The 24,842-nt window shown below is 39.0% G+C and overlaps 1 protein-coding gene across 8 annotated transcripts in view; it reads right to left on the reverse strand.

Moving 5' to 3' along the window:
• Positions 1 to 24,842, reverse strand: part of tenm3 (teneurin transmembrane protein 3) — a 567,981-nt gene that overhangs the window by 293,043 nt on the left and 250,096 nt on the right. The gene's annotated exons all lie outside the window — the stretch shown is intronic.

Here is a 24,842-nt window from a genome sequence, read left to right on the forward strand (position 1 = left end):
TTCATATTTACAGTCAGGTTAGATGGAAACTGATTTGCAGGCTTGTTTGATCAGACATTCACATGTCATGTTGTATGTCTCCATTCATTTGGCTCATCAATTCCTCTGTAAATAGATTCTTTATTCATAAATTTAATGAAGTTTCCCAGTCCACTGAATAGCAAACCCGCCTCAAAGAATCACATTAGTATGGAGGTCGCAAAGCTGCCCTCATGCCCCTTAGTGTAAACCACATGTACCTGCACGCATAGCTGCACTGACATCTGTTTCATCACAGCGTGCTTGAACAGTTAGCTGCTCTCCTTATGAATGTAAATGAATCGTCACCTCACTGTAACACTTTAACCTGTCTTTAAGATGTCAGGCTGTCACTGTCACTAGCCTCAGGAGAATTCTCCACCAGTGCAGTACCAAAACTTAAGTGTGGTTTCTAAAGTTGACCCACCAAAACTGACAGGACGAGTTAACTCATACAGTGTTTCTTAGGGGTGATCTATCCTGGAAAGCATTGTGATCATTGATATTTTATTTGCACAAACCAAAACAGTAGAGCAGGTCATGCAAGGGGACAAATTTGGTTGTACTAAAAGACTCTGAGACAAGAGCTGTGTTTGTTGTCCTTAAAGTTATGCTTTACATTTTGAGAGGAGGACAAATCAAAACCATAAAAACCCTCTGATAGTTCATAATGTGAATGCATGTAACTTGATTGTGCCATCTGGCATTTAATGTATATAAACAAAAACATAAGTGAGTGGGGTGTGGGTGGCAGCACATTTCTTCATCCATATTCTCTTTAGTTGCATTACACAACACAGAGCTGTGCAGAAAGAGAGTGTGAATGCACATAAAGTCAATGCCAAATTGTAAAAAGAGGCAAACAGAGGCACATCTCACCTAATTGTTTAAGTAATCTATTCAGCACTAATGTCAAATACCCTTATGCTGTTTTGAGGATTGCTGGTTTAGTTGATCTCATATGATTGCCAATTTAATATCTTTGTGTTTCGAAGCGTTTGTCAGACAAAGACAAACATTTTGAAAATGTAACCTTGGGCTCTGGGAAACTGTGAGGGAAAACTTTCACTATTATTATATTTTTTTTTATTCTAAACTATTCATAGATCTAACAAACAAACAAAAACCATTAAATGCTTCTTTAATTCTTTAATTCACTGATGGCTGTTTTAAGCCAAAAGACAAAAAGAGCAAAAACATTTCAACTATTGAATTCATACAAAAATACCATGCATGCATTTGGGGGAGAAATTTATCTTGGCTTGAGAGGATGGGAATTGACAAGATTTTACTGAGTGTTATCGATCCAAGTCTTTATTGATTCCCCTATTGGTCCCTGATCAATTTCCTGTGTGGAAAAAAGTAGGCCTACATAGGCTTTTAGCAACTGTTTTATCATCTCTAAGTCCAAACAAAGTGTACATGAAATGACAGATTTGTTTTCATTTAGGTTTTCTTAGTAAGAGAAAAAAATCTGCTCAGCCTGTCTGCATGCTCGATTAGCAGTGCCACTGATGTGTAGAGTGTCAGATACATGGCATTCCTGGATTTTAAACCCAAGTTGCTTAGCAAGATGTTTCAGCATGTTGCTGCCGTTTCCTCCCTTACTTGAAATTATAATTTTGCAGACATTACAAGCAACAGCATTGTCATTTTTGTTTGTGAAATAAAGCTACACCTTGGACTGTTCCTTCGTCTTCTTGTTGCACGTTTCTGGCAGCATATACCTCAGTTTGACATCATTGTTTTGCAACACGCAACTGTCAGAAAACCATGCCAATATTAATAAAAGAAATTCATAAGCTTGGAAGCACACGATTAAGATGGATCAGAGGATTTGGAACTGGTTCTTAACTGAAACTGGTTCTCGATTCTCATAGGACGGTTACTTACATTAGTCCATGACATTAACCTGACAAGAAGACTCTCTAAATTATCATAGCTTAGCCTTCATGCAGAATTGCTGATTGTCAGTTTATAAAAGGCACAGTTGCCAGGCTGGCTGTTTTTTGTGCTGTTCTTTATGCTGAGTTATAAGTAATGAGGTAGAATTGATCCTGAGATGGGACAGTAAGCTGATGGGATGGATCCACAGCCTGTCAGCAGTTCTTTGAGTCATGTGTGCCTCTTTGGATACACGTAGAGTCACCAGCTGCTGTCACTGGGGAGTTTTACAGTGAGAGCTTAACATGAGCCTCGGTACAGTATATCACCTGGAAGCAGCTCAAATACAAATAAATCAGTGCTGGCCTTTCAAAATGGGTCCAGCTTTCATTTTTTAATAGGTGGACAGAAAAGAAGGAGCGGGTGAGAAAGTTAGAGCTGGAATTTTATTTTGGGTGACCACACAGAAACCCAAAGGTTGTTAGAGGAAAAGAGGCAGGCACATAGGCAAGAAACGAGAATGAGAGATAACACAGGTTATAAAAGCCAAGTGTGATAAATATGTGGGGCAGTATTATTTTTGACTTCCTTTTGACTTGAGACAACAGTGAATTCAGACACAAGACAAGAAAGGTCAGACAAAAAAGTCAGTTTGCAAGAAGAGACATACAGAGAGGCTGAGCAATGCTGAGAGAGAGGGGGAAGTAAAGACAGCCAGTAGTGGTCAGACAGCTTTATAAGCCGGCAACTTAATCTGAGACACTGAGCCTTAAATCCCCTACCTTCTGGACCTGCATGCAAGTGTGTATGTGCATGTGTGTGTGTGTGTGTGTGTGTGTGTGTGTGTGTGTGTTATTATTAAAGTGTATGTTTGTTTGTGTGGTTGTATCATAATGCACTTTGCTGTCCAGACTACTTGGTTGAGGTATTCGGTGCCGTTATAGTCTTATTGTTAATGACAGCAGGACAAGAAGGACTAAGGCTGCTCTGAAGCAATATTGATCCAAGTCATTAATTTATCATGCCTGCGTATTTCTATTCAGATTATTGTGCCTGTTCTAGCACACATAGAGCCTGAACCCTTCACATCAGAGTGTTCACTTAACCTGACCTACAGGCCTTTGCACTGTAGAGGATCACCAGGGGAACCAGGAGGGAGCCTGTGCAAACATAATAAGAACATGCAAAGTATAAAGTAACACTCACCATGGAGCCACTATGATGCCAAGTGCTAATGAGATACATGATATTCATATATTAACTGCTGATCTGCATTGGGGTGGATAATCGTGGTGTGCCATGCCGTGAGCAAGGGCTGTGTTGGCGGGGGGCCCCTGAATGATTCAGAGGAACAGGAGGTGCTGTATATATTTATTCTCTCAGAGCTGTTGTTTAGCATCTTTTTTTCTTATAAATTGAACCTGAACAGAAAAAAGTAATCCCTTACATTAAAAATGGACTTTTGTTTCATGCCTATTATAATACAGAATGCATAAGACGTTACTAACTGACAGTATCTGGTCCATTTACACCATAGGGGGGTTTTCATTCAAGATGTCGGCACGCATAGTCGCAGCGACCCGGAGCTCTCCCTGTTCGGCTGCTTTTACTGTTTTATTGTTTTTACTTACTATTTATTACATATCTTAAAAATATAGATATAGATGTGGATGTGGTCATGAGGATGATGTGATGAGCGGGTGCCAACCTATCTACTTACCTACCTACGACACCTACCTATGACATCCATTCCCTCAGAGCATGTTTTAAACTGATGCTATGGAAATAAAGTGTCAAAAAGTCTATTCCAACCTCTATTGTCTCTTATATTGGTCACTAACTCATCACTTTCTGCAACTGCTGCACATGTTACACCTCTTCCTAGGATACAGAGAGCAAGCAAACATTGGCAGATGGAGCATGAAAAAGTGTCCAGATATACTTCGAGCGACAACGACATTCAGAAAGCCTATCAAGCCCTAAGCAAGCCAAGGCAATGGATTGCAGTTGTTTTGAAAATAGGTTGGTACAGTACATGTGGTTTACATTAAAATAGAGACAGGGCGTGTGGGTTTTCCTTTCATTTCATTTAATCTAATTTCGTTTCAATTCAATTCAATTCAACTGATTCAATTCAATTCAATTCAATTTGATTAAATGTAACTCAGTTCGACTTATTTATTCAGTTCAATTCAATTCAATTGATTAAATTCAACTGATTCAATTCAATTTAATTTGATTCAATTTGACTCAATTCAACTAATTTATTCAGTTCAATTCAATCCAATTGATTCAATTCAATTCAATTGATTCAATTCAATTCAATTTGATTAAATTTAACTCAGTTTGACTCATTTATTCAGTTCAATTCAATTCAATTGATTCAATTCAATTCAATTTGAGTCAATTCCACTAATTTATTCAGTTCAATTCAATTCAATTGATTCAATTAAATTCAATTCACTTGATTCAGTTCAATTCAATTCAATTGATTCAATTCAATTTGATTCAATTTGACTCAATTCGACTCATTTATTCAGTTCAATTCAATTCAATTGATTCAATTCAATTCAGTTTGATTCCATTCAAATCATTTATTCAGTTCAATTAAATTCAATGCAATTCAATTCAATTCTATTTGATTCATTCCAAAGGAAATTCCTGTGACAGAGAATGCTTCAAATTACAGTAACTCTAAGCAGAGTAACCACAATTTAAGAATCAAAACCAGTAACAACCAGCGGGTCAGGGTCACTCACTGGGCCCAGTTTTAGAAACATTAGAGTATTAAATATCTGGCGAAATAAACAAATATAACAAGATTAAGTGTTTCAAGGAGCAAAAGCAAAACCAGTGACTCAGAGAGTAACAATATGAGTAAGATATGTATGAGAGTTACTAAAAATGAACTAAAATGGTGGATAAAACAGACTGTGCCTGGTAATCAATGTTATATTGAATATGATAACAATGAGGAGTAGTATGCACATGACTGAGGAAATGATATTGCGCTACATTTATGGCTGACAGTTGTGGCTTTGACATCCTGACATCATTGGGAAACACTGAAACATTCTGACATTTGCTCCTTCACATGGCGTTCAGTTAGGAAGATGTGTTAGAGGGCATGATATCAGTTTCATGAAGAACTGCTTTTGCACACACTATCATTGATTAGAGCCATTTTAATAGAACATTTGTGAACTTCGATGATCTCAAAATATACACTGACTGTACAAAACAACAACAGCAAAACAAGACAACTTGTCATGCATTCCAACAATATGTTTTAGGACATTTAAATGTTGTGGTTTGGCTGAGATGTGACTGAGAATCTGTTCTGTTTGGTTTAAAGCGAGGAATTCATGTAATTATAGCTCATTCATAGAAGAGTGAATGAATAACTGAAAAACACTACTGCTCATTTCAGTTAGATTATGAATTAAAGCATGGGAAGTTGATCAGTCGACCTTGTCGTTGCAGCTTGATTTAAACCTGGAAAAAAAAAAAAAGCCCCTTGCAAACGGGAGCTTAAAAGCACAGGTTCTATTATTACCTCCGCCAAGCAGGAGGTTATGTTTACAGTTTGGTTTGTTTGTTTGTCAGCAGGATTATGGAAAAACCACTGGCCCAATTTTCATGAAACTTGGTGGACGGTTGAAGTATGGGCCACGGAAGAACCCATTCAATTTGGGAGTGGGATCTGAATCACAGGTCAGATACACACATTATTTTTTACTTTTGTTAACATTGCAAGATTGGGCATTTGGCCTTGGCAAAGGTCTGTGCTTGCCAAGTGCCTTTCCAATTTTATTTGCTCTTCCAGCTGTATACCATACCTACATGGAAGGTATGAGTTAGAAATTGATTTCCAGCTTTGGAAACTGTGTCCACTTGTCCATTTTCCAACAATAACAAAATGCAATCCAGAGAAATCTAAAGGTGCATTACACAAATATGACCAAGGATGAAGACAATGTACATGCTGGTCTACAGTAAGTGTATATTTAGTTCTGTATGTTCTGAGATGAGAGTGCCTGTGATGATGTGCTTATAAGTATTTCAGTGTGTTTGTTGTTATGGGAAACGGAGTGTGAGGATACCATGTATGTTTGTGGACACGCATTGTGTACACAAATGGGCTAGAGCTTTGAGGAGGCATTTTTCTAACAGCTTACCACAGTAGAGCTGTACGCCGCTGCTTCTGTTAATCACTCTGCTATTAATTTTTATGTTCAGTGAACTGCACGGCTTCAAGGGCTCCCAAGAATACACACATTATGCGCTCAGTGACATCCCTCCCTATTTCTTTTTCAATCGCCTCTATTTCACTCTATCTTTTATTCATATCTCATCTCTCTTTCCTGCCTCTTTTGACACATCATGAATGATGATTGGAAATTGGAAAGTCACAAACAGACAGAGAGATGTCTTTAACAGAAGAATGTCCCATTCTCTCTATAAATGACCTCTGCATCGCAAATTCTGTAATAAATGGACAGAAAATACACACAATGTATTAAAGTCAAGGAAAAATTAATTGCACATATATTTCTTTAATACTAGGAAGGTTTAGAGGATATTTATTTGCTGGTGTTATTGTCCCTCCATTGAGAAAGGAAAATTATCACCTTGCTCTTGACTGGCAGCTCCATGATTTTACATAGGAAACAAATAAAATGTGTCTACATGCTGTGACAATAACCCTATAATGCAACCTTGGAAAGGGTCATTCTGCAAAATCTTTTGCTACAGTCGTTAATTCTTTCTTTTTGAGACTTAAAATAATAATTTCCATATTTCTATTTAAGGCTTGTAATTGTGTGTTGGAACATTTCTACATGCAGCAGGGAAACAACAGATCCCCATCTGGCCGTAGACGCTCCTGGCTTTGTATATTAGCCTCAGCACCTGTTGACTGAATCTGAATAGATGAATTAGACGTGATTTGAACACAGCAAGACACTGAAACACAGGTGCATAGCAACTTCCTGATATCTCAAAGGAAGTGTCCAATCGCTCCCAACAGGTGAGGCAGCCGCTGTGCGTCTCCAACTCTTGTTGGAATAAAGCGACTCAGACAAGCTCTGTAAATTATTCAATCAACTTGTCTCTGTTGAGGAGGCTCTTGGGGAGTGCTCAAATTGAGTAGCTCCTCAACTTTGAAGGAGAAGCTCTTGTTTTAGAAAGCGTCTTAGTTTTTTTTTTTCCCTAATCAATGGGCAACGCAATCTGTGCTCAATATGTAGAACCTCTTTTGTCACAGTCTGCACACAACAGCTGTCTAAGCTCAGTCAAAAGCACAACTCCACCTAAAAGACATAAGATGCTGGCTCACCATTTTAGTCCTCATTCTTCTCCTTCTGGCTGGTTTACAAAACAGCACACTGTGTTAGTAATGCTCACAGCTGATGGGATGTCAGCTGGGTTATAGTGTGTGAATGCCACAAGTCAGGCCTCCTGCTGTCACTTTCAGGGATGAAATGGTTATTTCTTCCACAAAGGCATGATCACTTTGCCTTGATGTTAAGGCAGCTAAGAGTTGTTAACCTCAGCAAACTCAGCTCAGTAATCCCCCCAAGCCACATCAGTGTCCTCTGTTAAAGATACGACAAATATGAAACGATTACAGTTATTAACATAATCTAATGTCAGTCTTACACAAAACAACTTTTTACGCAATTTGACTGACACAGACAAATTTCTAAAGTTGATTTAAAATCATTTGAGTTTTACCTCAGTTGGTGCACACTCTTTTGAAGTCGATTCTTTTGGTGTAAGATGGTCATAAAACTCAGTTCGAACTGTCTTGAGTCAGTCTTTTTATGGTCCTGATGTTCTGACAAAATCAAACGCGTTTAATATTAGTCCCATTATTTAGTTTAGTTTAATGTTTAGTGTTGGCTCACGTAAACACTGAAGTCACATGAAGTGAACATTTTCGTAAACCAATATGTCTGCTTTCTCCAATCCCAAACAGGGAGCTGAAAATTGAATAGACAATAAACATGGAAGGGACTCCAGGGAAGCTCAAGAACATGAATAAGTCTCGCTTCTCTTGTACTGAGGAAAAGGTTGAGAATCTGGTGGAGGTGTGGTGTGAACAAGAGTCAGTATGTATCTGACCCCCAACCAGTGTTTATTTTAATAACAAATCTTATTTTTTTTAACTGTTTGCCTCTCATTACCACAGTCTTCTCCCCCTAAAATGGTGCAGCTAACCAACAGAGTCTGGTAGCGAGTTGACGCATCATAATCCAAAATGTAAAGTTTGTACACAAACACAGTTTATCTCCATGGATTATATTGATGCTGAACTGACAAGAATACTATCAACTGTTGCATTCTTATATCTTGTGTTTCTAGATTAATGTGCTTTTGGGGACACATTAGGAATTGTTAATATGTCATATTTCTTGTGGGGAGTTTGGCGTAATGTCCTTAGCTGGGAACAGGCTGGGAAATACTCTAAAAAAGAATCTAGATCTAGCCGTGCAGATGGTTTTACTTGACTTTTACCCGTCTTGAACACTTCAGAAGAACAAATGTCTTTGGACAAAACTCACATAGAAAATATAAAGAGCATATTATCACATCTGAATCTGGTATCAATCAACATAGAATCTGAATTCTACACAATCCCTTTAAAAATGTATTTGGGTTTAATTTTCAAGATTTGCAAGTAAATGGAGGCAATGAAAAAAGATTAATATGCTATCTGTAGTCACGTTTCGTTGGCTGAGAAAGCAGAAAAAGTGCATTTTCTTAGAGGCAGCCAAATTAATGTTTACAACCTCCAGGTACAACGTCAAATCTGATGAGAACCATTGGATATGAAATATCTGACACATTAAAATAGCAGGTGTAACCACTTCACACGGTTTTAAAAATGGTTTTAAGGAGTATTTTATCCAAATACTGTAGGTCCTGATTCATAACTTCCATGTTAATAAGCTTGATGGTAAATGGACTGGACTTCTACAGCACTTCTTTACCTTAATGGACAAAGCCCCTTACCTTCGGCCTCTCATACACCCATTCGCGAACTTGGCACTGGTATTGATACTTCAACATGTGGACAGCAGGATTATCAGGTCACCCACTCAACGTCCTGAGCCATTATGTTTAAGGAATAAAAACTGTGAGATTCTAACTCCTGAAACGGACATGATGCAAACCCCCTAATCTTGTACTTTTTTGTACTGCAACAAGTCTCTATAATACTCCATATTGCATTTCTTTTTGTTGCATTACTTGGCTTGCTGATTATTCTACAGCTCTACAGACTCATCACCCCCCCCCTCCCCTCCTGAGGTTTGAAGCAGGTGTTGCCACATGTAGAGTTCAAGTATATTTGTTCCAAAAGCAGTGGGCTCACATCAAATGGTCCACAACACACAAGGCAAAGTGAGGCAACAGACAGCGATATGTGCAGGAGCGATTACTAAGCACCAAGTTTGCTGACAGTGATTCGATGCAGAAATCTGATTGACAACCAATGTGGGATATGTGACAGCCACTACTTGGCTGTCAGCTGAGTAACACATTTGCATATTTGTTGTCAGTTTATCACCATACACAATGGTAAAAGCATAGCAGCACTGCAGCTTGAAGCAAGAACATTTGTCCTGACCACAGTCCACTGTTTTCTCATATTTGGCAATTTTATATACAAAGAGGTGTAATGAAAATCTCTGGATGAAGAAAAGAAAAGAAAAAATATTTGAGCTGCTAAGAGCAGAAGAATAATTAAAAGAAATAGCAGAAGAAATAAAAATAGAGAGAGGAGGGCGATAGATGAAAAGTAAAGGTTCAAAACAAAAGACAAGCTGTGTGGATGGAGGACGGAGAGGAGACAAAGTGAAGGAGAATGATGAGAGGCCACACGGAGGACAGATAGGACAAAGAGAATAAACAGAACAAGAAGGAGCGATTAAAAGCAAGAAAATGACAGAGAACAGACCAGGGGAGTACTGTGAAGATTGTTTTCTTTTCAAAAGATAAAATGTATGTCTTAAATAAATTCAATGTGAGCCAGACAAATACATGTTTTTCAATTAAAATAAAAGAAACAATCATTTGACACAAAGCACTTAGTTGAAACAAGCGTGTGGTGTTTTCACTCTGCTGAGATGAGGGAGGAGGTGGGAGAAAAAAAAAACAGAAATACTGAGAAGGGGCAAAGGGAGCAGGAGAGGAGAGGAAGGGAAGATAAGTGAAAGCAATGATAAGTTTGCTGTTGTTTTTTGTTAATAAATGAATTACCAGAGCTTGATCAGGTGCTTCATCAATAATTAAATTGTTAATTAAAAACACTGTGCTTCATTGAACAATGAAGGAAAGCTAATAGGGATTAAAGAGACAGTTCAGAATTCCTCTTTATTCGAGTATATCAATTAACCTTTAACTGCTGTCACTTGAAGACCTCATTGCTTTTGATTATTTACTCATCATCTTCTACTTCCTTTGAGTTTCTTTTTATCTTCATTTCTTCAAATAATATTCCATTGGTCCCAAAACCATAGAACACAGTCATATGCTCCTGCTTAATTGTTTCAAAGACTCAGCACTGTTTGTGGTGACAGACTTTGTGCTTTCTGCTATCCCAGTTACATTTGCTGCAATTACTGTCTTCCATCTAAACTGCTACAGAGACACAATGCTATATTTTTGTTTGTTTATTTGCTTCGTTTTTTTTTGTCTGTGTTGCTAATTAATAATTTTCATGCTGTGTGGATGTAAAAGAAGACATTCTTGCCTGCATTATGTTATTTTTGGAACAAAGACCAAACAGACACCAAATCTAAGAAATACTTTGTCTCACAAATTACTGAGATAAGGGATCTCACAATGATTTGGGTAAGACCAACTGTGTAAATTACAGTTTTTTATTCAAAACTGACAAAAATATATTAGACTTGAGTGTGTGAAGAGTGCCTCTTTCGACTTCCTTGGCTATTTCTACACAATTAGTGTAAAACTGAATGAAACTTGGACATATATTCAAGAACAGCTTTCCTTCAGGTGTTTTTCAGAAACCAATTCCATCAGAAAGGAACAGAAAGCCTTGAACATGTAGGCAGTTCAAAAATTATGATACTGAATATGATTTTACCCTCATAGAATGGCTATGACAAACAGTGGAAGAAAAATGATGATAGATGGTTTAAGCAGTATTGAATTCATCCTCTATTTAATAAAAACAATAAAGCAAAAGCCCAGAATGAAAAGCATGGACTTCTGATTAAAATCATTACACAAAATAAGAAAAAAGCATATAGCGATTAAATTATCAGAAAGGTCAAATTCACGTATGTAAAAGAAAATGGGCTTAAGTCTGACACACACCACCTCCCTGTGCATTTTATTGCTTCATTCCATTGTTGACTATAAAGTAGGACAAAAAAGCCATAAAAAAAGATGTTACAAATCTGAAAAAAAGTCTAGCCCTGGGTTATTCACTCTGGAAAGACTGCTGTAGAGTACATACACATGATTGATAGTAACAGTTATGAACTCTCAGTGCTATCCCTTCAATTCATTATGTGCCTACAGGTACAAGTGAAATCCAGGTGGAGAAGTTTCTGGGGAACACTCAGAGTAGATTTAATTCTACTGAATACAATTAAGCTGAGAAGGTGATGAATGCGGCAGCAAAGGAGAATAGCTTTGCATCAACTTTGTCCAGAGGCTCACAACTTATATTATTAGTTTTTAGTAGTCTACATATTACTGTACAGTAAACAGTTTGCCAATTATTCACACTGATTATCTGATGAAGACTACAACTACTTGAGAAAAGAGAGCAAAATTAAGAAACTACATGAATATACAACCTGTTCTCATTCCCAGGGTATCAAAAACAGCAGCTTGGTCTTGCCGCTTGGTGTCTGATACAGACACACAAGTCACCCGAGTGTCTGTATGAGACACACTAATGGCCAGTGGAACAATTTTCCAAACCCAACCAAGTAGTTTAGTTGCCTTAACCTGAGGTGGTGAGGTGAGGCAATTCCTGTGAACATGGAACTTTATTTAAAAAGATGCTATGCATGCAATGAGTGGAAATTTACATGCTGTCCCTGAGCATCCAAACCAGACACTAGAAGGGCGCCTAGACTTTCATAGTTAAGATGTAAGGCCACTGACCAAGCTGCCATATTTGAAGAGTTAGGAGTGAGAATGTGTTGGCAGTGCAGAGGCAACATCCTCACCCACTACTGCAGACACCTTGGGACCAAATTTTTTGAAGTGGTCGGTATGTTTTAGTTTTGCTGCCTAAACCCAAAGTAGTTTAGATGACAAAACATGTGCTTACTGTGAATTACGATGCCTATTTTGAAAAGACAACATGTATGTAATGAGTAGAAAATGATATTCTATACCTGAGTGCCCAAAAGTGATGCAAGAGGGTACCTAGAGTGTCACAGTTAGGGCCCTGACTTATCTGACAAGTTGGAAGTGACAATGAGTTAATATATAACAAGGGGTCAACATCCAGGTGTGCAATTATTTACATTTGGTAGACAAAGGCAGAGAATGTGGAATTAGAAACATGACAAAGACATTTCAGCAGGACACTAATGTGTTTGACATAAGCTTTATTCAAAGGATTATAAAAGACATATAAAGGGGACAGATGTAGCCACCATGAACTAAGAAGCAAAATGATAATTAGCTAATTGAACATGAGCTCTCAGTGGTCAGTGGCCCTACACTTTCAGCTGAGCAACTAATGACAGTGGGACGGGGTGTCTGCTCAACCTCCCTGCAAACCAAGTATTGTAAAAGCCGTAGAAAATATAATGGCCTAAACTTCTTTGCTGCCACTCTGTTACTTTGCATATGTAAACCGTTCTAAATAGACAGTAAGTTCACAAATTCACCACAATAAACATTTGCTTCTTCTTACATCTATAGAGTTATCGAGCCATAGGGAGGTTTTGAAATACAGTATCTGCTGCTGAACCTCCTGCCCTTGCTTCGGTGCAAATAATACTGTTTTTTTTAAGCATTTGAAAAACTGTTGCTGAAGATAAAGCCCAGATCACACAATGAACTCTTTTTATTGTGTTCTTTTGTGGCACAGGAGTAAAGCATGCTGAAAACTGCCCTTAACCTGTGGATCTGTGTGATAATGGCAATGTTGAATAGAGATGAATTTCCCTCTAAGTGTGGTGTAAATGGAAATCTCTGGTGTACGTCACCAGAAATAAAGCAGTGAAAAGCTATTAAACCTGTTCAAGTTGAAAGGGTCTGATTATATCCTTAAGCTATGAATACATTTTGGCAAATTTCCACTATTCTTCTACCAATTTGAAATGTCCAATTTCCCTCCACTACTGCCAACTTTACTGTAAACCCAGGGAGAGCAACAGGTAGATGTGCTACCTCTGCAACACATGGTGTCACCTGTCCCTTCTTTTCACCTGCCAGCAATGAGTTTCCCCAAAACGACAAAGCGTGTGGGTGGTTCACACTGTCCCCCAAGATCCTAGCTCTACCTGTGCGGGTGCTCCAACCACTGCCAAATGAGCTAGTAGGAAAGCACTTTTTAAACCAGCTGTACCCCTCTACCAGAATTTGGTCCCCAGGTGTCTGCAGTGGTGGGCAAGGAGTTTGCTCCTGCATTCGACATAGTCTAACTCCCAACTTGTCAAATATGAAAGCTGGGTCAGTGGCGGTACGCAAGCTAAGACACTGTAAGTACCCCTCTAGTGTAAGTTTTGGATGCTCAGTTCAATTTCCACTTGTTGAATGCATAGTATCTTTTCAAAATAAATGTAGGTTTCATCACCAAAACTGCTTTAGGTTTAGGCAACAGAGAGACTGCACTTGGTAAACTGAGGAAAACAAATAAAAATAAAAAAATAAATCATGCTTTAGATTAAAACAACTCAGTTTGTTACGCAACTTCAGTAAATTAATGAAAATTAAAGTAAAGAAAAAGTCAATGCTTGACATGGGGCACAAATAGCGGCCTCCTGGGTGACAGTCCTGTGTTTGTTTGACCCATCCACCATTGCCCCCCACCCTATTCCGACTATCTCGCTCTTTATACTATGCTATTGCTGCAGATGGGTTTCCATTGGAGTATGTTAAAAGCCCTGTCTGTCTCATACAGATATTAAACTGTGTCAGAATCTGATGCCGATGGCCACTGACCACCCTGGGAATGAGAATGAGCTGGCGCAGCCCATGTGCTCTATCCACACTATTATTTCCAGTAGATCACTAACAATGTTGTCACCAGATGATTGCTAATCATTCAGCTGAGGTTAGCTTTCTCACAATGATCCTGTCACTTGGAACTGGCAGCAGCCTCAAGGGTATGTATGTCTGTTTCTATGTCAAAGAGTAAAGCTGTTTCATCGCGGTCACCCTTAAAACAGCTCTAGGGAACTTACACACATGAGTGCGCGTAAACACGCACACTCGCATACACACTGTCACTGTCCATCACTGCCTTCGGGCAACACTTGTCCCCTACTCCTTGTTGTGACCATCTGCACATATGCACTTGCACACGCACACAGCATGCCATTTAACTCCAGTGAGCTTGCAGTTATTGATGAAATAATGGAAAAGACAGATTGATTGACAGATACTGCACTTTGACCAAATGATCTTCAAATGCTAACACTGATATTTCAGGCTGAAGCTGGCAATAGCAGGAGCTGCAAGCTGCTGATATTCAATATGTTTGAGTTTGACCACTTCAGCCCCCAAAGGGGAGGGCGAAAAATGCCAACTATTTAGCATCTCCCACATGATTTTAGTCCTGTATAAGGTGAAAACAGCAGTATTGAGTCAATCACAGGGCTCCACTGCTCTGTGTTTCAAGCCAAGTCAGGTCAGAAATAAAGTGAAATTTGTTTATCGATATCAGGATCAGTCATGTAGTCATGATCTGGTGTTTCTTGTTGTGATGTGAGGTTCTGAATAATGTGTTCTCAATGTACACATTTATTGTGTTGTGTACTCTTCTGTATTTGTTGTTAAGTTTTATGTATTTCAAAGACGTACATCGCAAATTATCTTGGACTATACATGCTGTGGTTTGGCAGTGGTTTATGCTTTACACCTGTACCTATACAAACAATATAAAAATAGACTACTAGCAACTAGCACAGACTCTTCAAAACCAACATGCAGTAAGCACCGTATCTGGCTGTTGGCTAACTGCAACAACAAGATAAAAGTAATTTCTAACATGTAATAAAATACTTGAATATGTGTTACATCTATAATTAAACTGTACAATCCGACATTGCCATCATGAATGACTGAAGACTCAGACTCTTAACATTCCCTCCATGTTGACAGTCAGATGCTTCCACCAGGGCAGAGATTTGCTTCCCTAATTGAAGCACTAAGTGTCACAGATCGTCATTTGTCCCGTCTGCTATCGCTTATTAACCAGCAGTGACCACTAATTGTCCATGATTTACCACTGACTGTTTGTTTGTATTGTATTGACTGGTTTGTTGTACTCATGATTACGGTCTGTATCCAAAATTGCCCCTCAGAGACATTAAAGTTTACCTTACCTTTATCCCAAGTCATTAAAAAATTAGCTTTTTCTATTTCTTTTATATGGAAGTTAAGGCACACCCTAAAATCCACTGTCAGACATTGTTTACATTTCACTGGTAAAGTTGTTTTTGTTGAGCATATGATCAGAACTTTAAAGGTCTGGTGTCTAAGATTAAGAGGCATATAACGTTGAGGTTGCAGAACTCAAATCTTCCCGGTGTGCCAAGCATGTGGCCAATGTAAAAATGCATGAATGCGAATGACCCTATCTGGAGTCAGCCGTTCTGGGCTTTTGTAAAAACAACATGGTAAACGCCGTGGAAGAGGACCTGCTTCTTATGCAGATATAAGCAGCTCATTATTAAGTAATTTTCAGGTGATTATAAACCAATGAAAACATGGTTATGAACATCACATTCCATTTCTGCCAATAGATGCCCCTATATCCTACACACTGAACCTTGGAGAACATTTTAAAATGGGTTGATTACTTTTGCAATTGTGTTGCCTCAAGTTTTTATGAAGGCTTACATTTCACCTGCACTTTATAAGGCACTTAATGATAACATAATGATGTTATTATCGAGATGTGGGCAGACATAAGGACTAACATGGATAATTAAAAACTTTCTTTGTTAGTACTACTTGACTTGAGCGCAGCCTTTGACATAGTGGATCACTCAGTTCTTTTAGATAGACTTCATAATCTTATTGGCGTCTCTGGTACTGTTTGTAATTGGTTTAAATCTTATCTCACTGATAGAGAATATTTTGTGAGCATGGAGGAATTTTCATCAAAACGCTATAAAAATAAATTGTGGTGTTCCTCAAGGTTCAATTTTAGGTCCCATACTTTTTAACCTCTACATGTTGCCACTTGGTAATGTCATCAGGAGGCACGGCATAAACTTCCATAGTTACGATGACACACAGCTTTACATAGCTGTGTCTCCTGATGACCCAGGGCTGATTAATTCCCTTTTTAATTGTATTTTAGATATCAAGCAGTGGGTGGCAAAGAATTTTCTACAGCTCAACCAGGGCAAAACTGAAGTTAACTTGGTTATTGGTCCTGAAGCTCACAGAGAAACTCATTCCGAAACTGAAAGCACTGGCATTGAACCTTTGTCAACAAGCAAAAAACCTTGGAGTAATATTTGATGCAAGTCTAAGTTTTGAAAAACACATCAGCAATGTAAAAAAAAAAAAAAAAAAAAAAAATGCTTTTTATCACCTTAAGAACATCAGAGTACGTCCGTTTCTTTCCCAAGCCAACACAGAGACACTAATACACACTTTATTGCCTGCAGAATTGACTATTGTAATGCTCTATCTTTTTAACCTGGCTTTTAACTGACATTTATATATATATATATATATATATATATATATATATATATATATATATATATATATATCTTGTGCTCTTAACCTTTTATTTACTTCTTCCTATTGTAGTTTTATTTACTTATCTATTTATTTATTTTACTCATTTCTTATTTTGCACCCTCTCTCTGGTGTTTCCTCACTACGAATTGAATTGATGATAGCGTTTCCCCAGTTCCTCAGTTCCTGTTTTTATTTTACTGAGTTTTATTATAATGCCATTTATTTCTCTGAGAGAGAAATGAGAGACAACATTCTAGTCAGATTTATATTGTACAAAATGATCTTCTGACACATTGTAAGTAAGAAACGGTTATCTTCCTTTATGTCCAGAGCAGAACAAGATGACTCTACCACGACCATGATTGATACGTAAAGTCCCCTACCTTGATCTTCTATTAGAAATATCGGAAGAACTGAGTTTTAAGAAACTTTTACATTTCAAGAAGACCCTTGGAAAGAAATATCAATTTATATTTTAGTATTTGACTGTGGTTTTTCAAACACTGTCCATAAGGTCAAATCAGGTTCTTAATTATCATGTAATAAAGTTCACAATACATTTCATACACAGGAAATCTCAAAAAGCGTCTTCCATCCATCTATTCAGTCCAGGTCATGTAAAAGCATACATTACTAATGCTTCATACAATCAAAACGAGAAATAATCTTGTGGACTTGTTGCCGGAGAAGACTCCTCACTTCTTATCAAATTGGCTTTTTCACTTCTGATGTCAGCTGTCAATTCTGACACCATTCATCCTGCATTCTGACACAAACTGCATCCTTGAGTTGTGCCAGCGCAACGGACATCAATCAAGGCGAGTGCCGATTCTTATCCTCACATGACATTTACTGAATTCATATACTGACAGTCACAACCATCTCTTCCTTTTTTTTTTGTACTGAAATGAATACCCCTCTCCAATGCAACAGCTGGTAAATGTTAGTTAAGACTGCCTTGTTCTCCTATGGAAGAACCAATATTGTCAAATCTACTAAAGGAAAACCAGGTGAAGTTTACATCCCTTGGTTATACAGATGTAAGTATCAATCCATTTGCCACACCACTGTGGGTTTAAATGTCTCCGGGAAATCATCTGAAGTGACCAAACTTTTTCCTCCCTTAAAGGTTTAGTGTGTAGGATTTAATGACATCTATTGGCAGAAAAGGAATACTTATAATTATATTTTCATTAATTTTTCATCACCTGAATGTAATAATCATTGTGTTTCATTTACCTTCAAAATGAGCCATTTATATCTGTGAGCAGGTCCTTATCAACTGAGACTACTATGTTGCACTGCCATGTTTCTACAGTAGTCCAAAGTGGACAAACCAAACACTGGTTTTAGATCGGGCCATTCATGTTTTCGTGTCAGCCACTGTAGTCAATGACCCCTCGGCAGCAAAAGCATTAGAAAGTTTTTAGTTTTCTTAAACACAAAACTGCTTTATCAAGTGTTTTTACCAGTTTAAATCACCTGATCCATTTGTTTTGGCCGGGAGGAGCCTTCTGAGGACAGTTCGGCTTCCTTTGAAAACCTCCTGAATGTCTGGATCTTAGAATATCAGAGGAAAGGGGGAGCACACATTAGCAGGTGCTGGTCCAGTGGGCTACCTCCGATATACCAAACAGCATTGGACAAACAGTGATTTTTAATATTAAACTACTTTATTCAGTGTTTTGTTTGGTTTAAATCACCAGGCCCATTTGTCTTTGAGAGGAGGAGATGTCTATGGATAATTCGGCTCATGGTAAAAACCTCCTAAACATCTGGATAGGAAACAAGGTGAGCACACAAGTACCAGAGAAAATAGCCCAGTGCACATTAGCAGCTGCTGGGCCAGTGGCTTTATTAAGTGTTTTACTGGTTTTAATAACCTGGTCTGTTTGTTTTGGAGATGAGGAGATCTCTGCTGATAATTTGGCTCCTGTTACAAACCCCTTGAACAATGAACACTGAAGGAATTGTGACCGGCAGAAGTTTCAGCTAATTGCAATCTGCAATCCTCACAGATAGATGCCACTTAACCCCCCTATATCTTACACACTGTCCCTTTAACCAATCTATGAACTTTCAAACTGACTGGCTCAACATGTGTATGAAAAGCAGGCAAATACAAAAAGCCCCATTTTAGAATTCTGTCTGCTATGTTCTGCACTTAGCTCTTCTCGCTCATTTGTAACTATGAATCTCTGTGTTTTGGGGAAATAATGTAATTGTTCCTCACAACAGACAGTGACATTTCAGAGCTTTTTGTCAGCACATCAGTCTGAAATATTTCAGAGAGGAATGGTCAAAGAGGAAACAGCCACAGTGAGCTGGTGAGATGAAGAGCTGCAGGCTACGGGCTCTTTCAAATCTACAATACATCGCCAAAGTAAACAAAGCCTTTTAATGTGCCGCTCTGTCAATATGGAAAGCAATTTATGATGTGTGCATCACAACCTGAACTTACTGTGTTTGCTCACCACATGGCCTGTCTGGCCCGTCATGTGGGAATATTTGTTTCAAAGCTGATTTAACTGGCCCAGTCTGGCCCCTGTGGTGTAACGTTTCTAAAAGTCACCTACGTGTCCCAGTTTAAGAGCCTGGATGTATACAGAAGAACAACATTATCACGTCCTTCCCTTTTTCACTTCTTTTCTCACACTTTATCTCACTTCCCCTCCTCAGCTGATAATTGCTGCCCACTTCTCCCCACTCACTCATTTAATTTACTCTCTAACTCTAATGTGAATAGCTGATGATGCACATCTACACTGCTGCGGAAATGTCTTGACATGTTGTTTCTAGGCCTGTGAGAATCATCCTCAGACTCCTATCTAGAAGCTTAAGGCCCTGATCTACTTCCATTAAAAAGTTTGCCACAGAGCCAACGTATCCACACACAAAAAAAAAAAGTTTGTATGATATCTTAAAAAAAAGTTCTGCACATTGTTTGTAACATATCTTACGAATTAGCGCCCCTACCTGATAGGTTAAGTTTAGGAAAAGAATCATGGTTAGGTGTGACATGATGTAACACAGAGCCCTGTGCACAACTGTTTTCCTAATCCTGCTCCAGCCTGCCACAGCTGGACTTCTGACCATTATCGCCTGCTTGGGTAGTATGTGTGTTTTTCTCCCACCCACTCCCACAGTTTGTGTGAATCGCAGGACTTGCAGCTTATTTTTGACCACCTGCTCTCACCTGTAATGATGTAAAAACTGCCCACTCATGTAAGATTCACTCCACGTAGTCTGACTCACCGGATGTGGACTGTAGCTATAAGCCTGCCACTGGGCACTGATTTCGGTTTCTCTCTACTTTTGCTATCTGCAAATGATAGTTTCTAAATACCCTTTGCTACAGCAAACAACAACCTCCAAGCATGCAGGTATTTAGCTTGCTGCCTGCCAGTCGGTGTTGATTTGTCACATCTTTCAACTGTGGCAGCTGGATGCGGCAGTGACAATGACTTCACAAATATAAGGATCCATTCCACTTCACTCGAACTTCTGTGATATTGTCGTAATAACGTTCAGCTAGAGCCACAAACAGCTAGCATGTCAGAGCAATTTTTCCCCCAATATCAGAAAGATAAACAGCGGACTGTGGTTATAGGTCTGGCTAAGCGGGACTAGGTCCCTGCATCCTAAACCCAATGCAGTCCTATAACCTGATGTGATGTACGTATGTACATTTGAATAACTTGATTTTTTGTTTTACAGGGAACACAATAGGCCCGTTTCCACTGAAGAAGTTCCTGGTACTATTTGGGGGTCAGGAACTACTACAGGAACGTCCTCTCGTTCGGCCCTCTCAACCGCCGTGTTTCCACTGAGAGCGGAGTATGAGGAAGGTTCCTGTAAAGTTATGGGCTGCCTCTGGATGTGACGTAATCGACCATTTTGATCGGGGCGACGTAGGGACGCCGTTAGCCAATAGCGGTGTCTGTAATAACTCACTAAATGGCCCGTGAAAAATTTTTTTTTTCCAGCGGATGTCTTAGTTACAACATGATTGAGCTAACTGGAGTAGTTTCATGTCGTATCCGACAACGGGAGGCTTTTAACAGATGATGTCCTGATGTTACCTTTGCTGCTGCTGTTAGCTGTCCCTGTCAGCTGATGCTTTCTAGACATCGTGATTTCCCAAAACTGAATAAATACCACACACAGCAACACAAAACTGCTTTGCTAGCTCAATCATGTTGTAACTAAGATATCCGCTGGAAAGAATAATTTTTTCACGGGCCATTTAGTGAGTTTTTTTACATGGCGGCGAAAGCTATATGAACAAGCTAATCCTCGTCTGCTGAGTTTTAAAAATGCCGGCTATTTTGTTGCTTTCTGTTGACGTCACATCCTCCCTTGAGTATATCCAATCAGCACCAAGTACTCCCCAAGCCCCAGCCAGGAGTCTTTCGGGGCCGTTCTGAGTACCTACCCCAAAGCAGGGACTTGTTTAGCCCCTGTAAAAGTTCCGGAACTCTGTCCCTCGGGGGTGGTTCCTGCGGTGGAGACACGCACCAACGGCCCCGGCCCCGTAAAATTACCCCAAAGTTCCTGCGGTGGAAACGGGCCTAATCAGTGGTCTCCTGGGTAAAAGTCCTGCGTCTGTTTGACCTATTTACCACCATGACCACCTACACCTACACAAACACTGTTCAATTCAATTCAATTCAATTCAATTCAATTCAATTTTATTTATAAAGCCCAATATCACAAATCACAATTTGCCTCACAGGGCTTTACAGCATACGACATCCCTCTGTCCTTAAGACCCTCACAGCGGATAAGGAAAAACTCCCCAAAAAAAACCCCTTTAACGGGGAAAAAAAAAACGGTAGAAACCTCAGGAAGAGCAACTGAGGAGGGATCCCTCTTCCAGGACGGACAGACGTGCAATAGATGTCGTAGATGTTGCTCTTTCTACCACGGCACCAGACTTCCTCTTTTGCTCTGTCATATAAGGACAGTCTGCAGCCCATAGGTGACGTGATCAAAGCCTCCTGACTCATGATTTTGTGGTTTATACATGAATAAAAGTGCATTACTTTTTCATAGCAATGACTACGAATAGTGAATGAGCACAGCCTGACAGAGCAGCTTGAGCAGGCTTTACAATCAAATGCTGTAAACAGCACGTGATATATAGAAACAGAAGATGATCTTTGACCACTAGAAAGGGGTGTGGTTACCAACATAACATAAAAACATGTTTCCATAAGGAGATACGACTTATTGAAAGGATGTAACTTGCAGCTTTCAGTCTGTAACCTACCTCAAGTCTTCTGTCCATCTGTCCCAGCTGCTCTCATATTGGCAGGCGAATCAAGTTAAACTTGCAATGCTCATCTGAAATAATCCACCTATTCCTTTTTCATTATTTATTTCCCTCATCCATTGCTCGCTTACCCCTCCCTCTCCATATCATCCTCTCGTCTCCCTCTTTTACTCTGCGATATTTTCATTATTCTTCATTCTTTCTCTCATTCCTTCCTGTCATGTTATCTCCGTCTTTTCATTTACCTCTCTGTCTCTGTCTCATGTTATCTAACCTGAGTTTCAATGAGGTTCACAATTGCAAATCTGCTGGGATAATCTCTCTCTCTCTCTCCTTCTCCCACTTCCTACCTTTCCCTTTCTCCCACCTAATCTCCCTCTCTCCTCTCAGATTAAAAAAGAAAGAGGGATGAGAAAAGACAGTTGCATGGATGGAGTAGTCTGTGGGATAGAAACCACTCACACGGAGATTTAAAGTGAAGAAATGGACAGAGAAGTAAGTGATGGGGCGTCGGTGGCTTAGTAGGAGAGCAGGCGCCCCATGTACAAGGCTGTTGCTGCAGTGGCCCGGGTTCGACTCCAGCCTGTGGCCCTTTGCTGCATGTCACTCCCTCTCTCTCCCCCCCTTTCACACTCGTCTGTCCTATCCATTAAAGGCTAAAAATGCCCAAAAAATATCTTTAAAAAATAAATAAATACAAATAAAAAAAAGAGAAGTAAGTCATAAGCAGGCACAGAAGACTACGGAGGAAGTGAAGAAACGAGAAATGGAAAGAGAAAGAGTTAAACAGACTCAACTGTTAGAGAAAGCATGATGGAGTCTTGGCGAAGCAGAAGTGTTTTCACAATCCTTTTTTTTTTTTTTTTTTTGCTACAGAAACAACACTAATCCATGTTTGTATTTGTAAGTGGGGGTTCAGGGTGAGAACAGGGCCAGCCAGAAGCAACGCTGCTGGAGGAGGTTGGGGGTTGAGTGTCCAGTTCAAGGACAAACCATCACAGATGGACACATCACAGGGTTTCACATGTATTGATTGTTGTTGGCCAGTGTGCCCAGGTCAATTATAGGTTATCTGCAGGCTTCTAAGTTCACACTTAACATTTTCTTTGTATTGATACTGTATTTGAAATCAGATTTAAGACCACTTTAAAAACCTCACTGCTTCAAAAACAAACAAAAAAAATTTTTTTTTTGAGTGGGGGCAGCTGTGGGCTAATTAAAAGGCCACTACATAATGACTACAGCAGTCTCAAAGAATAAATGGTATATTTGTACAACACGTGTGCATTCATGCAGACTGTGATACACTGTCACAAAATAACAATGCCAGCCCTTTAACATATTTGCTAAGAACAGTTAATGTCAAATATGTACCTCTACAATATTGCAAACTAAAAGTTATAGCCCTACATGAAGAATTTTTATTTTATTTTACTTTTCTTTTTTTTTGCAAAACCAAAATATGTAAAATTATTGTGATGACATATTTTGCTTTGGTGGTCACCTTCCCTCTATCCATTAAGTATAACTTTTCTCTTTTTAAAACTTTGTACAGTTATGGTGCGAGTCATGTCATCAGGAATAAGGTGCTTGGACTTCCAGGAAGAGGAATGACTGTGGAATCCCAGATGCCGTGTCAGCTGCCATCCTATATAAAATGCTACATGAAATAAAATAATTGATTGTTGCACCCTGTACCCATCGTTGTTCCTGATCCAATTCGATTGCCTTGTGTCTGTCACCGGACAAACAGAAATGCCATATTCCCCTCATGTTTTCCACGTTTCCATCATTCGAGATTTGACTGCCACTCTTTTATTTACACCATCACATTGCTCCCTCCTCTTCTAAAATGGTTCATGAAATCTAACTGGAGAATTAGCGCCATTAACCGTTTATCTTGATGCACCCAACTATTTAAAATCATGCAGACCACATTGGATATAAAAGCAGGGCTTGACGCTAACTTTTTTTCCCAAGGAGCACATGTGCTCCTAAGTTGAAAAAGTAAGGAGCGCACAAAGAACTTTAGGGGCACAATTTAAATTGATCAAATAATGTGTTTTCCGTAAAAAATGTGATGCAAATAGACATTTACAAGCAAAATTATTTAATGAATTTGTATACAAAAGGTACAGAAAGGTAAAATCATCAAGTTTTGAAAAAATATTGCGATTTAATTTTGTCTTTAATGTTATTATCTTATATATATTATCTTTGCAATATAATTATCTTATAGCCTATAATGTTCAGTGTTTCCTCATCCCTCAATTGGGACCCATGGTACAATACCAGTGAAAGTATCATGGTTCTGAGGCAGATGTGCCTTTTGTCATTTATAAAAAGATAAATCACTTTTCTATAATACATCACTGATATTTCAATGGAATAAACTACTTATTGACTTATTCATACTTCAAAAACAGCATCAATAAGTGATTAACATAGGGTGGATCAAAATAAAATAAATAAATGAAATACAAATCAACTAGCCACCCTCCTCCCCTGACAGTCCCTTCATAAGTAATGAACAGTCCCTAAAGTTTCTCCTCCGATACGACACATACTGTGTGCCCCCATAGCTCAGCTGTTCAGGTACTTTTGGGTAGTCATGACAACAAGTTATTCACCTGGAGCCGGACTTCTTTTGCAATATTCGGCCGAATATATTTGGTGCATCCCTAAATAGGAGCCTTCCCCCACTCCCCTCACCACTGTTCTCCTCACTATACTGGCTGCT

This window comes from Epinephelus lanceolatus, chromosome 3 (genome assembly GCF_041903045.1).
Source record: "Epinephelus lanceolatus isolate andai-2023 chromosome 3, ASM4190304v1, whole genome shotgun sequence".
In the NCBI taxonomy this organism is placed as follows: domain Eukaryota; kingdom Metazoa; phylum Chordata; class Actinopteri; order Perciformes; family Serranidae; genus Epinephelus; species Epinephelus lanceolatus.